Below are 21,208 nucleotides of genomic sequence, written 5' to 3' on the forward strand. Positions count from 1 at the left end.
TAACATGTTTTAACAACTGTTATTAAATTATATTATACCTATGCATTATAAAACACTGGAAAAATTAGATAAGAAAAAATAAATAAGAAATACTAAATACTAAAAAATAAATAAGAAAAAATAAATAAATAATTGGAAGCATTGTGTTAGTCAAGCAGACCCGTCTGTCAGAAAGCATCAGAATATGGCTCCCTCTGGAAGAAAGCATTCTGGGAAATCCGAGGGATCAATGGAGGATCCGCTTGTAAGATCTTATGTCTTTGAGAAGGAAGATAAAAAAGATTTGAGTGGTTCAGAGAAGGTTGTTTCTGAAGGAAAGAATCTAGTACTTGATAATAATAAGCAAAAGAAGAAAAGATCCTCTGAAAGAACATAAAAAAAGATGTTGGGGGGTAAAACAGAATGTGCTGGAAAGATTTGGAGCTGACATTAACATGACTCTTCTTGCTGCAAGAGAAAAAGACTAAAGTCTATATCAAGACTTCTCTTTAAGCCTGTAACCAGAACATGAAACATGTTTGGAAAACATAATAAAAGCAAGGGCAGAAGCTGAACCAGGAATATTCTCAGCAGTTTCTGATTTTGTTTCAGCAGTAGGATATAGATTTTCAGAGCACTGAAGAACAGGAAGAAAAACTAGCTAATATGTTTCCAGGGCAAAAAAAATATTTCTCACTATTATTGAATTGTTCAGAGCCAGAGATTCTGAAACAATTACGGACATTGAGGGAAGCAGTTCATAAAGAGTCTGAATGGCTTTGAGAAGAATCATTAGAGTGTAATTACTGGTGCTCACAGTGAGCTTAGAAAGAAATGGCTGCGCTGCAAAACACAGTGTATGATGGAAACTCAGAACCATGAAGTGACAAGTGTTTGAAAATCCCTTCCATTCATGTTATTCTGATGACTTCAAAAAATTTGGACTTAAGTAATACCATTGTTCTGTGTGTGTGGTACTGGGGATTGAATCCAGGGACATTCTACCTCTAAGCTATATCCCTAGCCCATTTTTATATGTTTGTTTTGAATCAGGGTCTCACCAGGTTGCTAAGAGTCGAGCTTAATTTCTGAGGCTGTCCTGGAGTCCTGTCCTAGCCCTCCTCTGCCACCATGCTCAGCCACTACCAATTAACTTTTATCAATATAGATTATGTAAATTCTAAAAAGAGAAAAGAAAAATCACTTTTAATTCTACCATTTGGAAGGAAAAAGAAAGGAGGGAAGAAGGAAGGAAGGGAACCAACTGACATTCTTATAAACCCAAAGTTCTAAAGCCACTGTGAATACTAAAAACTCTATAATGGGAAAATAATTAGTTCTTGATGATTAACAACTGTTAACATGCTCTGCCTCACTGATTGCCTGTTTGCTTATCTAATCTGCCACCTACAGACTGACTGCCCCAGGACTGTGTCATGGTTTCATGACCCCATCTGTTCTCTCTCCCAACAAAATTATCTTGGACTTTTCTTTTTCCAAATTCTGCTCAGACCATTTGCCATTCCCGTTAAGTTTAGCCTTGTTACAGCTTTTAGTGTGAGATTTGTCTGAAGTGATTTTAATCTACTCTTGCTTAAAACAAAAGAGTCAAGAACTCCTAACTTAATTTTTCTAGTAATGGTCTTGTACAAGAACAGAGGTTTATTTCATGGCTGGCTTGACCAAATAATAAATTAGTGGAGCAGAAGTAGACCTTTTGGACTGAGACAAGAAGGTCTCAGGAGTAGGCAAAATGAGACCAGTAGTCAGGCGGCTGGCATCCCAGACCTTCATTGGAAAGTGACAGTCTTGGAAAAAGAAAAAAGGCAGCTTGGAGAGACAAAGAGATGAAGAAATACTAACAGAGGGGCTCAGAAAACCAGCCCCCAAAACATGAGGCCCTACATCTTTTGTATACGGTGCAGGGCTCAAAAATAAGATTCCAATTCATAAAGAAATGAGTTAATGGATCTGGGTGTAGTGGCTTATATCTGTAATCCCAGTACTTGGTAAGCTAAGACAGTAGAATCATAGGTTCAAGGACAGCCTCAGGAACCTAGTGAGACTCCCAATAACCTAGTGAGACTCTTTTTTAAATTAAACAAATAAAAATAGAGTGTAGTTTGGAGGTAGAATGCACCTGGATTCAATCCCTAGTACCACAAGAAAAAGAAAAGGGTTGATGGCAATGAATTCAAGGCAGGGACCATTTTGTGAGACTTAAGTCAGGAACTACAAATGGAAGAAAGTGGCCTCATCCCACAATCAAACCCAGAGTTTAGTTACTCAATCAAGAGAAGGAAAACAGAATTGCAAATAACAGAGTGTTCATGCCAGCAATGTCCATCAGAGTTTCTCATATACAAATGTCTATTAAATTGAATCCTCCATGCCAGGTGTTTTTTTTCAGGGGCCAAGGCAATCAACGATTGGAGCCATGGAGGCAGAGAACCATATCCTTTCTTATACCAAGAGTAGAAAATACACGGCACCAATTCATTTCTTACCCCTCTTGGCTGTTGTAGGTTAATTAGTAGAACATCACTTTACAGTCATCTTTTCCACAAAGCTTAGAACCACAAATTGTCATAAGACAGACAGATCTCTAGGAACCCACCACCAATAGATTTGTGTCAGTGTCAAAGAAATCCCATACTGCCACACGATACATCTTCACCTACAAAGCACAGCTAGATAGTTGCAGATCAGGACTCAGAGGTTCTTCTTTAAAGAATTTTTTATTCCATCACTCTGCTGATGAATGATGTCCTACAGGTTATAAACCTGGCTTTATGTATGAATATATCTTGCTTATGGATACTGTCACTCAAGTCTGGGCTCACACTTTTAGGAAAATGTCTTTATTGATGTTTACCAACACGAGGACTCGAAGTTCATGGTCATCTCCCTCTTTTCAATTGTATAGATGTTACCCAAAAAGATATGTTCTAGTCCCAACACCCTGCCTCTCAGAATGTGACGATATTTGGATAAAGGCTCTTCAGAGGGATAATCAAACTTAAATATGATCACCAGAAGGGGCCCTCATATAACATGGCTAGTGTTCTTGTAAAAATGGGAAAATTTTGACACAAAGATACATACACACAGGGAAGACACCGTGATAACATCAGAGTATTGATGGAGCGATACATCCACAAGCCTAGAAAAGCCAAGCACTGCCAGCAACCCTCCAGGAGAGGGACAAAGGAGAGATGGTTCCTCCCAGCCCTCAGGTGAAACCAACCCCACTAACACCCTGATCTTGCACTTCCAGCCTCCAGATGGGTGATACCATAAATTTCTGTTTTTTTAAGCCCTCCAGTTCATGGGCTTCTTTACAAAAATCCTTGGAACTAGCACAGTAAAAGACCAAAAGTTGGTGAGTAGCCCTGGTGATAACCAAGAGTGAATTGTACTTTCTGTCCCAAAGCACAAAGAAGTATTTTATTGTCAGCCGCATTGCCTAGTGATAAGGCATCTGTAGAGACAGACTTCTGCCTACCACTATTTCCTGTATGGCAAACAGGGATTCCAAGCATGTTGTTCCTGTAGCAACCATTCTAGAAAATGTCTAAGTCTTGGCACAGATCAGAAGCATCAGAGCTTTATCACAGTCTCCTTAACAAGCTCGTGGCCTCACAAACAAGGCAACAGCATATGCCCTGGAGGACTCAGTAAAACACTGGTGGGGCTCTAGCCTCTGATTTAGTAGGTCTTGGACTGACCCCTAAATTTTGCATTTCTTATGAGTTTCATGTGATGATGAGACTACTGATCCTGGAACTATACTACAAGAAGCCTGGCCTCTGAATTAATGCAACCATTATTTTAAAAAAATGATCACTTCCAGATGAGATGCTCTCTGTGATATTTCCATCACACAGTGAATGCAGAAGAGGAGTTTTTTTTTGGGGGGTGCCAATTTTCTTTTAATTCCCTTGTCCCCACTCAGGGTAAATAGTCATTCATATTACAATCATTAAAAGAGAAAGGCATGGTTGGATTGCAAATTAGTATAGTCATTATGGTGATCAGTGTGGTAGTTCCTTAAAAGACCAACTATACCACTCTTGGGGATCTTTACAAAGGAACTGAAATCACAAAATTATAGGGATACATGCATATCCATATTTATTGCAGCACAATTCATGACAGCCAAACTATGGAATAAACCTAGGTGTTTGTCAACAGATGAATGGAATACAAAACTGTGATGTGTATATATATACACACACACACACACAATGAAATTCACTCAACCATAAAAAACAAAATTATGTAATTTGCAGGAAAATGGATGGAACTAGAGAAAATTATGCTAAGTGAGATTAGTCAGTTCCAGAAAGTGAAGAGCCATATGTTTTTACTCATAAGTAGAAGCTTAGAGATAAACTGCTAAACAAAAAGGACTTCAAATAAGAAGGGGAAATATGAGAACAGTGAAAGGGGATTTTGGGAGGAAGGTGAGGATATGAAAGTGGAGAGTTGATAAAGAAAGCAGTTAAAATAATCCTATGTTCATATATGAAGCTATCAGTATTAATTTAATATTACATACAGAGTTGGGGAGCAAATGGGGTGGTACTGGGAGGAAAACACATAAATGCTATGTATGTGTGTGTGTGTGTGTGTTTATCACAACCGAATCCTATTATGTTATAATTACAATATACCAATAAAAGAGAGACAGACAAGCACAAATATCAACACAACTAAGTGACCATCCGGGCTACTACTTACCTCTTGCATATTAGAAAGATTTAAGTTAGTGAATATTTTTGTGTGAATACTAGAGAGAAGTTCCCTCTCTGGGTGCACAGTTTAATGAGAGGAGGGCTTTGCCTGGTGCCACAAACAGCACACAAACCCAGTGATTGAGCACAGCAGCTCTGGGCTGGGAGTCGAGTCAAGGGCAGTCCAAGAGAGACATATCACAAGTTATGATTTGACAGAGTCCAGAATAAGTAAATTAGGAAGTTGACAGAATGTGACATCCGAGATTAACTAGATGTACAGAATTTAGAATCTGGATGAACAGCTCAGGGCTGTCAATCAGAATCCTGTGCCATGTGGATCTTGTCACTTGACCCTGACCCTGAGTTAAGGATTTTAGTGTCAGACAAACCTAAGTTGGAATTCAGTTGTCTGACTTTCGATAACTAAGCTAAGAGATGAGGTCATTAAGTTTCCCCATCTTTAAAATGTGGACAATTTTGTCATTCCTTTTCTTTAATTTTTATTGGTGCATTGTAGTCTTACATCTTAATGAGGTACAAGATGGTAGAGACATACATGCATATATCACCTAATTAGCCCTTATCCAAAATTATGAGTTAAATTTTTAATGGCATCAAGTGTGTGTATATATATTTGCATCAATTTGAACTTCACTCTGATAAACAATGGAAATTCACCAATAAGAGTATAAAAATAATTATACAATGTATGCTATAGCTCGGGCTTTCCCACGTTCCATTTCTACCGTTGCTTTTACTACCAACCACTCCCCATTCTGTCATTCCCCCCCCCCATTTCCCTTCTCCAGGCACTTTCCATAACCACATCTATGACAACAGCCCCTGACAAAACCAAAACTCCTGATAATCAGCAGAAAACTCCATTAGAAGGTGAGAGTTGTAATAGAATCTCTCTTCCCACAAGAAGAATTCCAACTCTAACAACTCAGTGGGCTCCATGAAGTGTCACACCTTGGCCAGCATGGAAATTGGAAATTGATGGTGGCCTGTAAATGCTATCAGAGACTGACAAGTGCAGGATATAAATCTTAACACACTGAGAGTAAGATTTTTAAAAGCAATAGTTAAGAAGAAAGTGTGTGTGTGTGTGTGTGTGTGTGTGTGTGTGTGTGTGTGTGTGTGATACTGGGGATTCAGCTACACCTTCATTTTTTTTTTTTTTAGTTTGAAATAGGGTCTCACTAAGTTGTAAAGGTCTCACTGCATTTCTGAGGCTAGCTGCTATCTTCCTGTCTCAGCTTTTTAAGTACTGGGATTACAGTGTGCATCAACATGCCTGACAAAAGAAAACAATTGAATAGGAATTTTCTATATATTTCAGAATACCTGAATTTTTATTTATGGTTTTGCTTTTAAAGAGACATTTTCTCTCATATCCTTTACCTTTAATGCTAGCAGAAACAGGTAAGTTAGATACTTAAAATCAGGCAGCTTGCAAGGAACTGGGTCATGGAATAGATAGGTATGTTTTATGAGTTTTCTTATTTATTTCTCCAAATGACTTGGAAAAAAACAGGATAATCCACCACATTCTACAGTAAATGAAGATATGGGACAAAGGGAAAGTAACTTGCCCAAGAATATAGATGAGAAATGTTGGAACTTGTGTGTAAATCAGGTCTATGTGACTGTTGTGGATACCACCCCACACAGCAGGATTCAGTCAAGGGCAGTGGGAGCCATAGCCATCCAAAATCAAGCAGAGGAAGAGAGTGTGAGGAATGGTCTCAGACCAAAGATGAAGCCTGTCAGGCCTCCAGGACAAAGACATCTCCAGGAGCGCAACTAAGGTTTACAGAGGCTGAGACAAAAGGATAACAGCTTCCTGGCCAGCCTCAGCAACTTAGTGAGATCTCGTTTCAAAATAAAACTAAAATAGGACTGAGGTTGTAGCTCAAAGGCAAGATGCTTCTGAGTTCAACCCCCAGTGCCAAAAAAAAAGTAAAGAGTGGTTTTACAGAAATGTTTACACTTCCTCTAGAATGAAAGAGTGCCATGTAGTACTGACAGCTTCAATTCTGACACAACCCTTTTTATCCAGAAGGGCTATTACCACATGTCCCTAAAACATTGCTTTCAATGATTAATCTTCTGAGATAGAGCTGTGACCCTCTGTGTTTGTAGGCTATGTCCTGGAAAAACTGGACCCTCCTATCCTCCTCTAGGAAGATGGTATTTACTCAGCTATAAACGACTCCCTGGTGATGTCCTGATGTCCACGTGGTGACACGAATGAGCTGACATGGATCATAACACAGGTTTATAACATCATCATGGTTCTGCCATTCATGCATGACTTCAGTCGTGGTGGTATTTTCAAGGGCAAGAAGAAATGTTGAATTGAAATTATGTGAACTTATCTTTTCCTGATTCTATTTAAAAAACGGTCATTCTGAATAAAGGTTCATTTATGATGAATGCTGAATGAATGGTATTTTTGAAATACTGATAAAATTTTCTGGTGAGAGCATAGCCTCCTACTGTAGCCACTTTGCATTATGATGATACCGTCTACCTCCCTGCTGGGTCCCTAGCTTCCATCACTCAATTTCTTCTTATTTTCCACTGGGACAAGGGCACCAAGCTCTGAGTTCTCTTCTACCACTTACTAACTTAGGCACACTGCTTTTTTTGTTTTCAAGATAATATTTTAAATAATTGTGACTACTTTTACTTATCATGAAGAATAAGTGAGGCAATCTATAAATGTGGTAATCTATAAAAATAGTAAAGCTCAAGGTAAGTAACTTACTAGCTACATTTCAAGGCTCTGCCTACAATCCTAAATTTCCATGGAATCTTACTGAACCATGTAGGTTCATACTTATCTCACACATACCTCATCTTCTGTAAGAAATCTATTCATCCTAGTGATTAATTTGCTTCTTAGCCATCCATTTTCTTGCATTCTTCTCTGGTCCTTTCCTGTGTGCATGCAATAATATACTGAAGAAAACTGGTTGTCTATACACCCTTTGTAACTACAGCAATCTTAAAGAATAGACATTTAAGTGTGCTTGGAACACCAATAAATATGTGAAGTTCTACATTTGAACTTGTTTGTAATGAAGCATAGATACAAAAAATCAAATAGAAAAAATAAAACACTGAGATAAATAAAAGAGCAAGTACAATAGCATTTTTCATGGCTGGTCTTAATGTTCTGTCTATGCTGTGTTGAAACCACAAAAAAGAAGCACATTATGAAACCAGCAGCCTAGGTGTCCACCAACAGAAGAATGGATCACAAAACTGTAGTATATGCACACAGTGGAACTTTACTGAGCCATCAAGAAGAACAAAATTATGGCATTTGCAGGCATATGGATGGAACTTGAGACTATTGCACTGAGTGAGATTAACCAGCCTCAGAAGGCAAATAGTTGTATGTTCTCTTTCATATATGGAAACTAGAGAAAAACTGGGAGACAAAAGAGACCTCAAATGAGCAGAGAGAGATGAAAAGAGGTAATAGCCAAAATAATGCTATGTGCATATATGAAATCACCGATGCCGATCTCAGTTATATGAACAGGGAAGGGGAGGGAGGGGATGGGAACCAGAGGGAAGTATACTGTGTTGTGTGCACATATGTTCCTATCATTTTATACCTCAATATGATGTATAATTACAACATACCAATAAAAGTATGAAAACAAACAAAAAAAGATCTTAAAATGTGGCAGAAACACAAATAAATTACTACAAAACTGGTAGCTTTTTTCATTATAATTCTTTAAATGAAGAACATAACAAGTCACTGGTGGTGCAGTGAAATGAGTTTGTCACACGTATTGGCTAGGAGAAAGTAAACGGAATGTCTTTTTAATGTGACCATTTTGTAATTAAAATGGGGAAGTTTATGAGAGAGGAAGCCTTCTTTGAAACTTCTCCAAGATGATATAAAAGCTTCGTCTAGACTTGAATTGAAGCTTTCTGGAGCTTTTAGCAGCCAGGATTGTAAAAAGGGATTCCTACCTCATGGCCCTGAGCCTCGGCACAAGTAGAATAATGCTGCCTGTGTTTCAGGACTGCTCATTCTCTCTCACAATTACTTGGACCCTAGCTGGGGAGAAATGGGACTACCTGGAGTGGTTGGCAGCAGGAACATTGCCTCTCTGGACTGCACCCTCTCCTTAGATTTCTGGAAAATTGGCCATTACCTTCTTCTGTTACTTTAAAGTGATCGACCTTCTGGGGACAGCTTTAATGAGCTCACCACCTAAAATATTCAACATTTGTATGCTCCACTAGCATTTATAACAGCCAGAGCTAAGAAGCATAGCACTATCGGGAGAGACAGCCCAAAGAGGAATAATACTATGTACTGAGAAAAAAGAAGTACTGTTATCAAGAAATGGATGGAACTATGGTAAAATAATGCTTCAATAAACTTAGCAGTGCATTTTTATTCCATTGAAAAAGGATTCCATATCACAATTAATCAATGAACTCTGAATAACCAGTATCCGATCATTACCTAATTTTCTTCAGTTTCTTTACCTCATATTCAATAATTGCTTTAGCCCAGTGTGCAGGAATCCCACTATATTTTATTGTTAAAATATAGGCAACATTGTTGGTATTATTAATAATATCCATTTATCTCTTTTTGTTTGTAAGCTCCTTAACTATAGTTTTTGGGGTTTGTCATTTCTTATTTCATACTTTTCTCTAATTGTCAGGCTACTAGGTCCTCAAGGAACAAAAATAACAGTGTAATTTAATAGCAAAAATTACTTTTTTGTTCTCTATCAAAATACATAAATATAATATTAAGTGGCTTTCTAGAAATAATTATAGTGCTATAATATTGATATCATGTGAATGAATAAGATGGGTAGAAGCCACAATGTAATATAAGACCTTACCTTTAAAGCCACACACCATCATTTATGTTATATGCTTTACATTGGATGGGGATTTAGCTTATCATCAAGGAAAAGAAATTGGACTTGCCTACTTTTTGAAGGTAATTCATTCATTTATTCAACAAGTATTTATTAAACAGCCACAATACATTGGGCGCTTATGTCTAATCCCTAAAGATTTAATAATTAATAAAACACAAAATTCTTGGCCAGAATCTAGAAGGATAGATTCTATTAAGGTAGACAAACAGTAGACAAATGTGTGTTTGTGTGTATGTGTGCCTGTTAAAAAATTAATCACAGCCAAGCATGTGCACTCGTAATCCCAGTACTTGGGAGGAGATACTGAGATAGGAGTACTGAGACAAGAGGATAGACGGTTTACAGCCAGCCTCAGCCACTTATTGAGACCCTGTTTCAAAATAAATTAAAATAAAAAATAGAGCTGGGGGTACAGCTTGGAGGTAGAATGGCCCTGGGTTCAATCACTAGAGCTGCAAAATAATGATGATGACGATGATGATGAGAAGGAAGAGGACGATGATCAAGTTAAGGAGATAGAGTAAAGGTCATGATTTGTTGGAGGGGTGTTAGGGATCTCTGAGAAGACATTTTAATATACTTTTATTGTTGCATTGTAACAACACATCATAACAAGATGCAAAGTGATAGGGATATACATACGAATAGCACTTGGTGAGCTTCCCCAGATCCCGCCCCCCCATCCCTATACATGATATAAAGGTTGTCACTGATAGCTTCCTACATGTACATAGCATCAATTGAAGTGTTTCCTTCATCGAGTCCCTCCATCACTCCACAGGGATTTCTCCCCCATTACCTAAAGCTCCTCTTGTATCCCAATTTGAGAAGACATTTGAGGAAATGCCTGACTACTTGGAGGTAAGAGGAATGCAGATATTCAGGAGAAGACATTTGCTCCCAGAAGGAAGAAGGAGAAGGGGGGAGACAGGAAAGCAAACTGAAATGTCTTGACTGAGAAAGCTCTTGGCACGCTTGAGGTTCAGCAAGAAGACTTGGAACATGGCAGTCAAAGACTGAATAGAGAAACAAGAGACCCCAGAGGTCACAGGGTTAAGAGTACAGGGAGGACTTTCCTAGAGCAACGAAAGCCATCGACCACTGGATGCAGAATGAGGCGGTGGGTGTGATCTGACCTCATTGTGACAGGAACACTGTGGCTGCTGTGTTGAGAACGGGTCTTTTGGGACAATGGAAGGTCACCGAGGTAGTGTGGTGATCAACACAATGCCTGGAAGGATGGATACGTGGGTCGTGAGTGAGCGGACACCTCATCTTGATACATCAGAAAAGAGATTTCAATGGATTACATATGACACGTGAGAGGAAGCAAGAATTCGGAGATGGTACTCTAAGAGTTTGAGCCTAAGTAATTGAGTGAGTGAATGGATTCACCATCCATTCATGGTGAATCCATTCAATCTATTTTTCTCATTCTAACTTTCCAGTCTGCGTCCAAGCAATGGAATAGTCAACTTATCCAATAACCTTGGAATTCACCTGAACCATGAAATTTAAGAATAGTAAAACTCCTTCCAATTTGCTTCTATATGCCTTAGACTTCATTACTCTTCCTTATTACTTTTCCCAAATGTCTGCAATCCATCATCTGAAAATTAATCTGGGTCAACTTGTTTTGTTGCTGCATTTATTTAAATGCAAACACACTTATATGATTTGGCAGGCTATTAATCACACATTTTGTCTGTGACTGGATTTAATCTCATTGCTCGCCTCCCAATGCCAACCTGTAACAGGATGTTGAAAGGACAGTGATCTTCAGGTGATAGACTAAAAGAAATGTTTGGGAAGAGATTTTGGCTAAGTAATAAGCAGTTCACAGTAGCAAAATAAAATATGAGGCTTTGGAAGGCCAGAGAGCTGCATGAAGCCAAAGAACCTCTAAGAGGGTCAGGACATTCATAGGGATGTCAGAAACTAGCAAACAAAATCAAAATTCTTACCAGTTTTGCCAAAGGCATACCCTGGTCTATGTCAAGAAAATGTGTATTCCATAGCAGCAAAAGTTAATTTAAGCTCAGTATATTTTACAAACATTTGTTTTTCTATAGTGGTTGATAAAGGCATTTTGTTCTTTCATTTTACATACCTTAGTAGGGGAAAAGCATTTAATAATCTTATCAAGTTAGCAAAATATCAAGTCAGAAAATTTAAGGAGATAGGACAAAAGAAACACAACTGAGAGATCCCAGTTATGGTAACAATATATCCGAAATCAGAGTAGACAGAATCTGATAGGTTTGTAATTAAGAGAACAATAAGAGAAAATTAAATAACTTCCCTTAAAAATCCAAGTCGTTTCATTGCCCTACAAGGGCCTCACAATACAATAATAATTTATTACTCATTTACAAGCTCTAAATAGTATCTTCCCCAAAAGTTGCATTTTTCTCAGAAAATCAGATGTTTCGTGAATATCAACCTACACTCACCATCAAAAGGACATTTCTAGGGTTCTGGTTACTAAGATAGACTTTTCTTTTCATTGAGTTTCTTCTCTGACCTAATCATAAATACTGTACTACGGGTTTATCTGGGAGTATATTTTAGCACCAACTTAGCAATGTCTTTCTTTCATCAACTCTAGCCTTTAAAGAATACCCCTACATAATGAAGTTGGACTGCTATGGGGCCAAGACAGAGCTGGAGAAACATGACCCTTAAACTCACATGTTTTTACTTTAACTTATTTACTTATTAGAAGTAAAGTAATTAGGAAGACAGAGAGGTACAGTCTGATTGGCTTAATTTTTAACTTCATAGCTCTAACTCCTTTAGAGTCTCCTATACATTCCCACCCCATACTACCCCCTTCAGCTCCTTCTCTCCTGTCTCCACTTCCTAAAATCAATGTCATATCAGAACACTATTCTATCAGGAATACAACACATTTAATTCCCTCAACTATGTTGTTGAGGTGATAAGGATTGGGCATGATGAGAAACGTTTTGGGTTTTATATTGTTGTTGGTTTGGTACTGGAGGTTGAAGCCAGGGGCATTCTACCACTGAGATACACCTCCAGCCCTTTTAATTTTTATTTTGAAACAAAGTCTCACTAAGTTGCTGAGGCTGGCCTCAAACCTGCAATTCTCCAGTCTCAACTTCCCAAGTACTGGGATTAGAGGCATGTGCCACCAATTCTCCAGGGTTAGAGGTGTGTGCCACCACAATCTGCATGGGAAAAGTTAACAATTGTAGCCATTCTAAAATATGTCTTATTTTAGAACAACTAATGAATTTATTGACAATCCTCTCCTCAAACAACAAAGTTTAATTTTCTTTTCTTGATGGTTAGATAAATCCCCATTCAGTGAAAAGCATATAACATAAATGATGGTGTGTGACTTTAAAGGTAAGGTCGTATATTACACTGTGGCTTCTACCCATCTTATTCATTCTTATAATAGCAATACTGTAGTGATACAATTCTTTCCAGAAAATCATTTAACTCATCCCTAGAAATGTAATAATGATCTGCTTCAACAGTGGGTATTAATGAAGAAGCCTGTTGCAATTTCAACAATGTTGGAATTATAAAGAACTAAATTTATTTCTATTTGCAGATGACATAATCCTATATTTAGAAGATCTAAGAAATTCAACAAAAAGACTGCTAAAGCCAGGCGTGGTGGCACATGCTTGTAACCCCAGCATTTGGAAGGCTGAGATAGGAGGATTACAGTTCACAGACAGCCTCAGCTACTTAGTGAGGCCCTCCGCAACTCAGTGGGACCCTATTTCAAAATAAAGAACAAAAATAGGGCTGAGGGTGTAGCTTGGAGGTAGAATGCCCCTAGGTTCCATTCCCAGTACCAAAAAAAAAAAGACTTCTAGAGCTAATTAATAAATGTATCAGTGTAGCAAGATACAAAATCAATCTGAAAAATCTGTAGCTTTTCTATATGCCAACCATGAATCTACTAAAAAAAAAGAAATCCAGAAAATAATTCAATTCACAATAACCTCAAAAATAGCCAGGTGTGGTGGTGCACACTCCCAGTACTTGGGAGACTGAGACAGGAGGATCGTGGATTCATGGCCAACCTCAGCTACTTAGTGAGGCCCTCCATAACTTATTGAGGCCCTGTTTTATTTTTTTTATTATTTTTTTTTATGGTACTGGGGTTCCTGGAAGCCCTTCTACCTCCGGGATACACTCCCACGGGCTACACATCCAGACCTATTTTTTGCTTTTTTATGTGGAAACAGGGTCTCTTAAGCCAGCAAGGCTGGCTCCGAACCAGGCGATCCTCCTGTCTCCGCCTCCCAAGCGCAGGGATTACAAGCGTGCACCACCACGCCCGGCCTATGAGGCCCTGTTTTAAAATAAAGAGTTAAAAATAGGGCAGGGGTGTAGCTTGGAGACAAAATGTTCCTGGGTTCAATCCCGGTATCACCAAAAGAAAAAAGAAAAGCTCAAAAATAATTAAATACCTAGGAATAAATCTAACCAAGGAGGTAAAAGACTTCTACAATGAAAATTATGAAACATTAAAAAAGAAACTGAAGAGGATCTTAGAAGAGATAAAAAGATCTCCTATACTCTTGAATGGGCAGAATAAATATCAAAATGACCATTCTACCAAAAGTGACCTACAGAGTCAATGCAATTCTTATCAAAATTAAAATGTCATTCTTCACAGACCTAGAAAAATCAGTTCTAAATTTCAAATGGAGAAACAAAAGAACAAGAATAGTCAAAGCAAGTCTCAACAATAAGAACCATACAGAACGCATCACAATTCTAGACTTCAAATATACTATGAAACTATAGTAACAAAAAACATGGTATTAGCACAAAAACAGACATATAGACCAATGAAAAAGAATAAAAGGTAAAGAAACAAATCCACAAACCTATAGCACATTAATTTTTTTAACAAAGGCACCAAACCCATACTTTTGAGAAAAGACAGCCTTTTCAACAAATGCTGTTGAGAAAACTAGTTATCCATTTGTAGAAAAAAATAAATTAAGTCCTTATCTCTTGCCCTGCACAAGAGTCAACTCAAGATAAATTTTATACCATCTGGTATATCTGGAAATTATACCAGAGACTTTGAAATTACTAGAGAAGGGCATAAGACCAACACTGCAACACATAGGTACAGGTAGAAAATTCCTCAATTACTATATAGGCATTAAAAACTAAGAAGCTTTGCTCATCAAAGGAAACCATTGAAAGTCTAAAGAGACAGCCTACATGATGGGAGAAGATCTTTTCCAGTTCTTCTTCTGGTAGAGGACTAATATCTATAATATACAAAGAACTTAAAAGACTTTACACAAAAAAATTACCCAATCAAGAAGTAGGCGAGTGAACTAAATATATACTTCACAAAAGAATACATACAATAAATGGTTAATAAATATATGAAAAAAAGTTTCAACATCATTAGCAAGATCCAGCTATACCACTCTAGGTTATTTTTCCAAAGAAACTGAAATCAGAATTATAGTAATACACGCATATCCATTTTTATAGCAGCACAGTTTGCAATAGCCAAATTACAGAACCAACCTAGGTGTCCATTAACAGATGAATAAATTACAAAATGATGGAATATATACCCACAGTGAAATTCTACTCAGTAACAAAGAAGAACAAAATTATGTTATTTTCTAAAAAAATGGATGGAACTAAAGAACATTATGTTAAGTGAGATTAGCCAGCCACAGAAAGTGAAGATTCATGTGTTTTCTTTCATATGGGGAAACTAGAAAGTTATTCTAGATACCAGAGAGATTTCGGATAATGGAGGAGAAATTCCAGTGGAGCCAGGGAGGTGGTCTACGGGGGAAGGAGGAGAGGAGGAGAGGGAGAGTCGATGAGGAACACTTCCATTGCCTTTATGTACATATGTGAGAATATCAATTTCAATTTCCAATGCCATCCTGTATGGGAAGGGAGGAGCTGGGAGGGAGCGGGGAAAGCCTACCAAGTGCTGAGTGCACACATGCCACTATCACTATGATTTACATTATGATGTAAGACTATAGCACACCAATAAAAGTATAAAAAATATAAATTTTAAAAACTTAATTGGTTTAATAATGTTTCTAGTCACTTTTGTCACTTAAAATTTATACTGTACTTTCCTGATGTTTTACAAAGTTATTGTTAATATAAATTATACACACAAAAGAAAGTGGAAAACCATATTCCTAATCCTCAGGACCTGGTCATAAATGTTTACTCAGTTGCAATAAAAAGCATTTCCAATAATGCTGGGAAAAGGATATTATAAACCATGTCTTTAGTTTTCCTAAATTTTACTTTTAAATTTATTGCATTTTTATAATTTTCAAGAAAATCATATCTAGCAGTATCCTAATTTTGCAAGAAATGTAATTTTATCCAGAATTTCACACTTTTAAACATTGACCACCATTTGCATATTTCAAGATATAATTAATGTATTGTCTTGGCACCTTTGTAAATTCTTTAAAAGGTTGACATTTTCCAAACAAGCAGCTATGAGCAAAATCAAATTTTCTCACATTATTTTATCAATTTATTCTTACTTCTTAGAAACAAAGAGGTAAACAAGTTGACCTTTATGCCTTAAATAAATTCTTTGTCCACAATCTTTCTAATATCTGATGTCAATTCTACCTTCCTGTAAGACTCTTCATATTTTTTTTAATTTCTAGTATATAACACATTGCCTAATTTAGCCAAAAGCTAAAATCTATCCGACAACAATAATAAAACTAATAATAACATTTTTAGTCCACCTAAGTGCCTCTTCTCTCTCTCTCTCTCTCTCTCTCTCTCTCTCTCTCTCTCTCTCTCTCTCTCTCTGAAGCAAATGTCAACCAATCAGGCAGAAAAGCATCATGAAAAAGCAGCCCTGAAGGCATCTCAATCTTGGACTTCCAGCCTATATAACCATGAGAAAAGTAATTTCAGGGCCTTAGTCACCTACCTAGAGGTATTTCACAGTGGCTGAGCTGACTAACTCATAGTGTTTACTCCCTGACTGCATCTTTCAGACACTTTTAGATGAACCTTAAACAGTTAACCATACTTTATCACCGTAGTTACTACCCAATAGAAAGTTGACTATAATTAATTACCTGTGCAATCTTCTTTCAGGTCTTATTCTCCAATGCATTAACATTCACTATTCTTATACTAATATGAAGCTTAACACTGTAATTACCTAGAAAGTATTAGTGCTATTAATCATGTCATCCATATAATTAAAATAAAAATGTTGTCAAACACAGCCTTTCCTAGATATATTAGTTTTACAGCAATGGACTAATAATGTCCTTAATGCTTACTTAATTTTGAACTTCACTGACTCCTCAAAGGGACCAACTAAATATTAAGATGTCTGTTTTTAATCTTTGTATTAAATAAATCTATCTTTAAATTAATTAAATTAAATCTTTGTATCAATAAAAGAAAAGCCTGGGTTGTTTTTGTTTTTGATAAAAGAAATAAGATTGATTAAACACATAGCTGATCTAGCAAAAAGAAATCAAGAATTGACCTAAATTACAGAAATAAGAAGTAAAAAGGAGATATCACCACAGACAGCATAGAAATCAAGAGAATAATTAGCAATGATTTTGAAAACTTATATTCCAACAAATGAAAAAACCTAGGAAAAAATGACAAATTTCTAGACATAGACAACCTACCTAAATTGAACAAAGAGGACATAGAAAACCTAAACAGACCAATAACAATTAAAAGATTGATGCAGCCAGGCGTGGTGGTGCACACTTGTAATCCCCGCGCTTGGGAGGTGGAGACAGGAGGATGGCTCAGGCTCGAAGGCAGCGCCCTGGCTTAAGAGATCCTGTTTCTAAATAAAAGTATAAAATAGGTCTGGGAGTGTAGCCCGGAGGTAGAAGGGTTTCCAGGAACCCCAGTACCACAAAAAAAAAAAAAAGATTGATGAGACAAAAAAGCCTTCCAACAAAGAAAAGCTTAGCACCAGATGGTTTCCCAGCTAACGTCTACAAAATCTTTAAAGAAGAACCAAGCCCAATGCTCCTCAAACTCTTTCAAAAGGTAGAATAGATGGGATACTCCTTAATTTATTCTATGAAACCAGTATCACCTTACTACCAAAACCAAATAAAGATACTGCAAGGAAAGAAAAGTACAGACCAATATCCTTGATTAACATAGATGCAAAATTTCCTAATAAAATTCTAGCAATTTGCATTTGAAATCATACCAAGAAGACTGTGGGCCACAACCAGCTTAGTTTCATTTCAGGGGTGTAAGACTGGTTCAACATAAGCAAATCAATAAATATAACTTATCATATAAATAAAACCAAGGACAAAATATACATGATCATATAAACAGATACAGAAAAGGGATTACAAAATCCAATACCCACTCATGTTAAGAACACTGAAGACATTAGAAATAGAAGGAACTCACTTCAACATCATAAGGCAATATATAGACAGGCATGGTGGTACACTTGAAATCTCAGTACTTGGGAGGCTGAGACAGGGGGATCACAGGTTCACGGCCAGCCTCAGCTACTTAGTGAGGCCCTCCACAAATTATTAAGACCCTGTTTCAAAATAAAGGATAAAAAAGGGCCGTGGAGTGTAACTTGGAGGTAGATGCCTCTGCGTTCAATCCCCAGTACCACAAAAAATAAAAACAAAAACTGAAGGCAATACATGATAAACCCAAAGCAAACAAAGTATTTAATCTAAAACCAAGAATAAGACAATGATGCTTACTACCACTGTTCCTTTTCCGTATAGTAACTGAGATTCTAGCCAGAACAATAAGGCAAAAAAAGGAAATTAAAGGGTTACAAATAGGGAAATACGTAAAATTATCTCTATTTGCAGATGACATCATCCTTTACTTAGAAAACCAAAAAAAACTCAATAAGAAGACTTCTAGAGCTGATAAGTAAATTCAACAAAGTAGCTGGATACATAATCAACTCATAAAAATCACTCTCTTTTCTATATAGCGACCATAAATCCACTGAAAAAAATTCAGGACGAAATTTCATTTACAATAGCCTTAAAAAAGTACTTAGGAATAAATCTAACCAGGAAGCAAAAGACCTCTGCAATGAAAATTACAAAACACTAAAGAAAGAAATTTATGAAAACCTTAAGAGATTGAAAGACTTTCCATGTTCTTAAATAGGCAAAATAAATATTATCAAAATGGCCATACTACCAAAAGCAATCTATAGATTCAATGCAATCCCTATCAAAATTGTAATGTCATTTCTTTCCAGAGATAGAAAAATATGTCCTAAAATTCATATAGAAGAAAAAAAGACCCAGAATATCCAAAGAAAGTCTGAGCAATAAGAACCATCCTAGAGGTATCATATACCGGTATCAAATTATACTACAGAGCTATAGTAACAAGAACAACATGGCATTGATACAATAGCAGTCACATAGACCAATGGAACAGAATAGAAGACACAAAAACAAATCCTCACACATATAACTGGTTGATTTTTGACAAAGAAGCCAAAACCATATGCCGGAGAAAAGGCATCCTTAAAAAAAAAAAAATAGTGCTTGGAAAACTGGGCATCCATATGTAGAAGAATGAAATTAGACCCTATCTTTCACCCTGCAAAAAAAAAGTTGACTCAAGATAGATCAAAGACTTAAAAATTAACCCAGAAACTTTGCAATTACCAGAAGAAAATAGAGAACCAACTCCCCAAGATATAGGTACTGAAAATCCCAAAGTTCAAGAAATAAAACTGAGAATCAATAAGTAGTATGGCATCAAGTTAAAAAGTGTCTGCACAGCCAAGAAAACAACCTAAGGATCTGAAGAAAAAGCCTATATAATCAGAGAAATTATTTGCCCACTTACAATAGAGGACTAATATCTGGAATGTAAAATAAACTTAATAGCTGGGCGTGGTGGCGCAAGCTTGTAATCCACACGCTTGGGAGGCTGAGACAGGAGGATCGCACAGGTTCGAAGCCAGCCTCAGCTACCTAGTGAGGCTCTCAGCAACTTAGTGAGACCCTGTTTCCAAATAAAGTATAAAATAGGTCTGGGAGTATAGCCCGGAGGTAGAAAAGCCCCTGGGTTCCACCCCAGTACTATAAAATAAATAAATACATAAATACATAAATACATAAATAAATAAATAAATAATCTTAATTTTTAAAATACCCCATCAGAAATGGGCAAGTGAGGGTGTATTCATTTCGAGTCATTCCCCCATGCCATTTTGGCATGTGGCTGTATTCCTATTTTCTGTATTTCTATTTTTCTAATAGACTTCTTTAAATCTTCAGCAAAAAAAAAGAAAGAAAGAAATGGGCAAGTGAACTGAATAGACCCTTCAAAAGAAGAATATATCCAGTCCATATATTTTTAAAATGTTCAACATCATTACCAGCCAGGGAAATGCAAATCTAAACTACACTGAAAAACCACATGTGGCTCCAGTTAGAATGACAATCATCAAGAATACAAACCACAACAAATACGAGGAATAGAACCATCATATGACCCAGGTATACCATCCTCAGTATCTTTCTCAAAGAGTTGAAATCAGAATACTATAGTGGTGCTTGCATATCCGTGATTATTGTGGATCCAAAATCCACAATAATCAAATTATGGAACCAAGTGAGGTGCTTATAAACAGGTGGATTATAAAAATGTGTTATATACACATGATGGAATTTTACTCATCCACAAAGAGTAACGAAGTTACGTCATTTGTAGGAAAAATGGAAGAAACTATAGAGTGCTATGCTAAGGGAACTCAGCCTCAGAAAGTCAAGGGTCCTATGTAAGTTTGCTCCCACATGTCAAATCTAGAGAGAAAATAAGACACAAAGGGACCTCGGGTGAATGAGAAGAGAGAAGGAATTTGGGGAAGGGAGTTGGAAAAGAAGAAAGAGAGGATTAAAGAAGGAAATAGTACAAATGACATGATGCCCGTGCATGAAGGTAACATTATCAATCTCACTCACGTGTACTGGGAGAGATGAGGAGAGCAGGGTGAATCCAGAAGAAAATACACCAAGTATAGTGTTCCTGTGTGTGTGTATCACTTTGAAACACACTATGATGTATAACTACCATGCACAGATAAAAGGATCTTTAAAATTCCTGTTTTTCAAGAATTTTGACAATTTGTAATGATATAAAGTTCCCTCTATCTGAATCCTGGCTTCACAACGCTTTTGCCTTTTTTCTCACTGGGTACTGGCCAGTATCCAAGAACCTAAATGATGCTATAGCTTCTGGTCTCAAAAGACCTGGAAGCCCTGTCTTGCCTGCTGTCAATTTTTTTCTTTTTTTCTAGGACATCAGAGCCTATAAACCAAACGAATTTTGCCTATGAGTTTTGAAGTCAGACGACCTGAATTACAGTCGTTTCTCCACCTGAAGCAAGTGGAGATTGGTCGAGTTTCTTCAGTTCAGCGAGCTTAGCATCTTCATCTGTTTAAAATGGTAATAGCTGCTGGCTTATTATAAGGAATAAATTAAATTAAAAACACTTAGCCAAGTGTATGGAACATCGTAAACACTTAATAA

At 37.0% G+C, this 21,208-nt stretch overlaps 1 pseudogene across 1 annotated transcript; it reads left to right on the forward strand.

Annotated features, from left to right (window-relative positions):
* Window positions 1–184: 184 nt before the first annotated feature.
* On the forward strand, window positions 185–762 carry LOC308276069 (synaptonemal complex protein 3-like; annotated as a pseudogene). The gene has a single exon. The product of its transcript is annotated as a synaptonemal complex protein 3-like (transcript).
* The last annotated feature ends 20,446 nt before the right edge of the window (window positions 763–21,208 follow it).

Source organism: Muscardinus avellanarius, assembly GCF_963383645.1.
Source record: "Muscardinus avellanarius genome assembly, chromosome: 17".
In the NCBI taxonomy this organism is placed as follows: Eukaryota; Metazoa; Chordata; class Mammalia; order Rodentia; family Gliridae; genus Muscardinus; species Muscardinus avellanarius.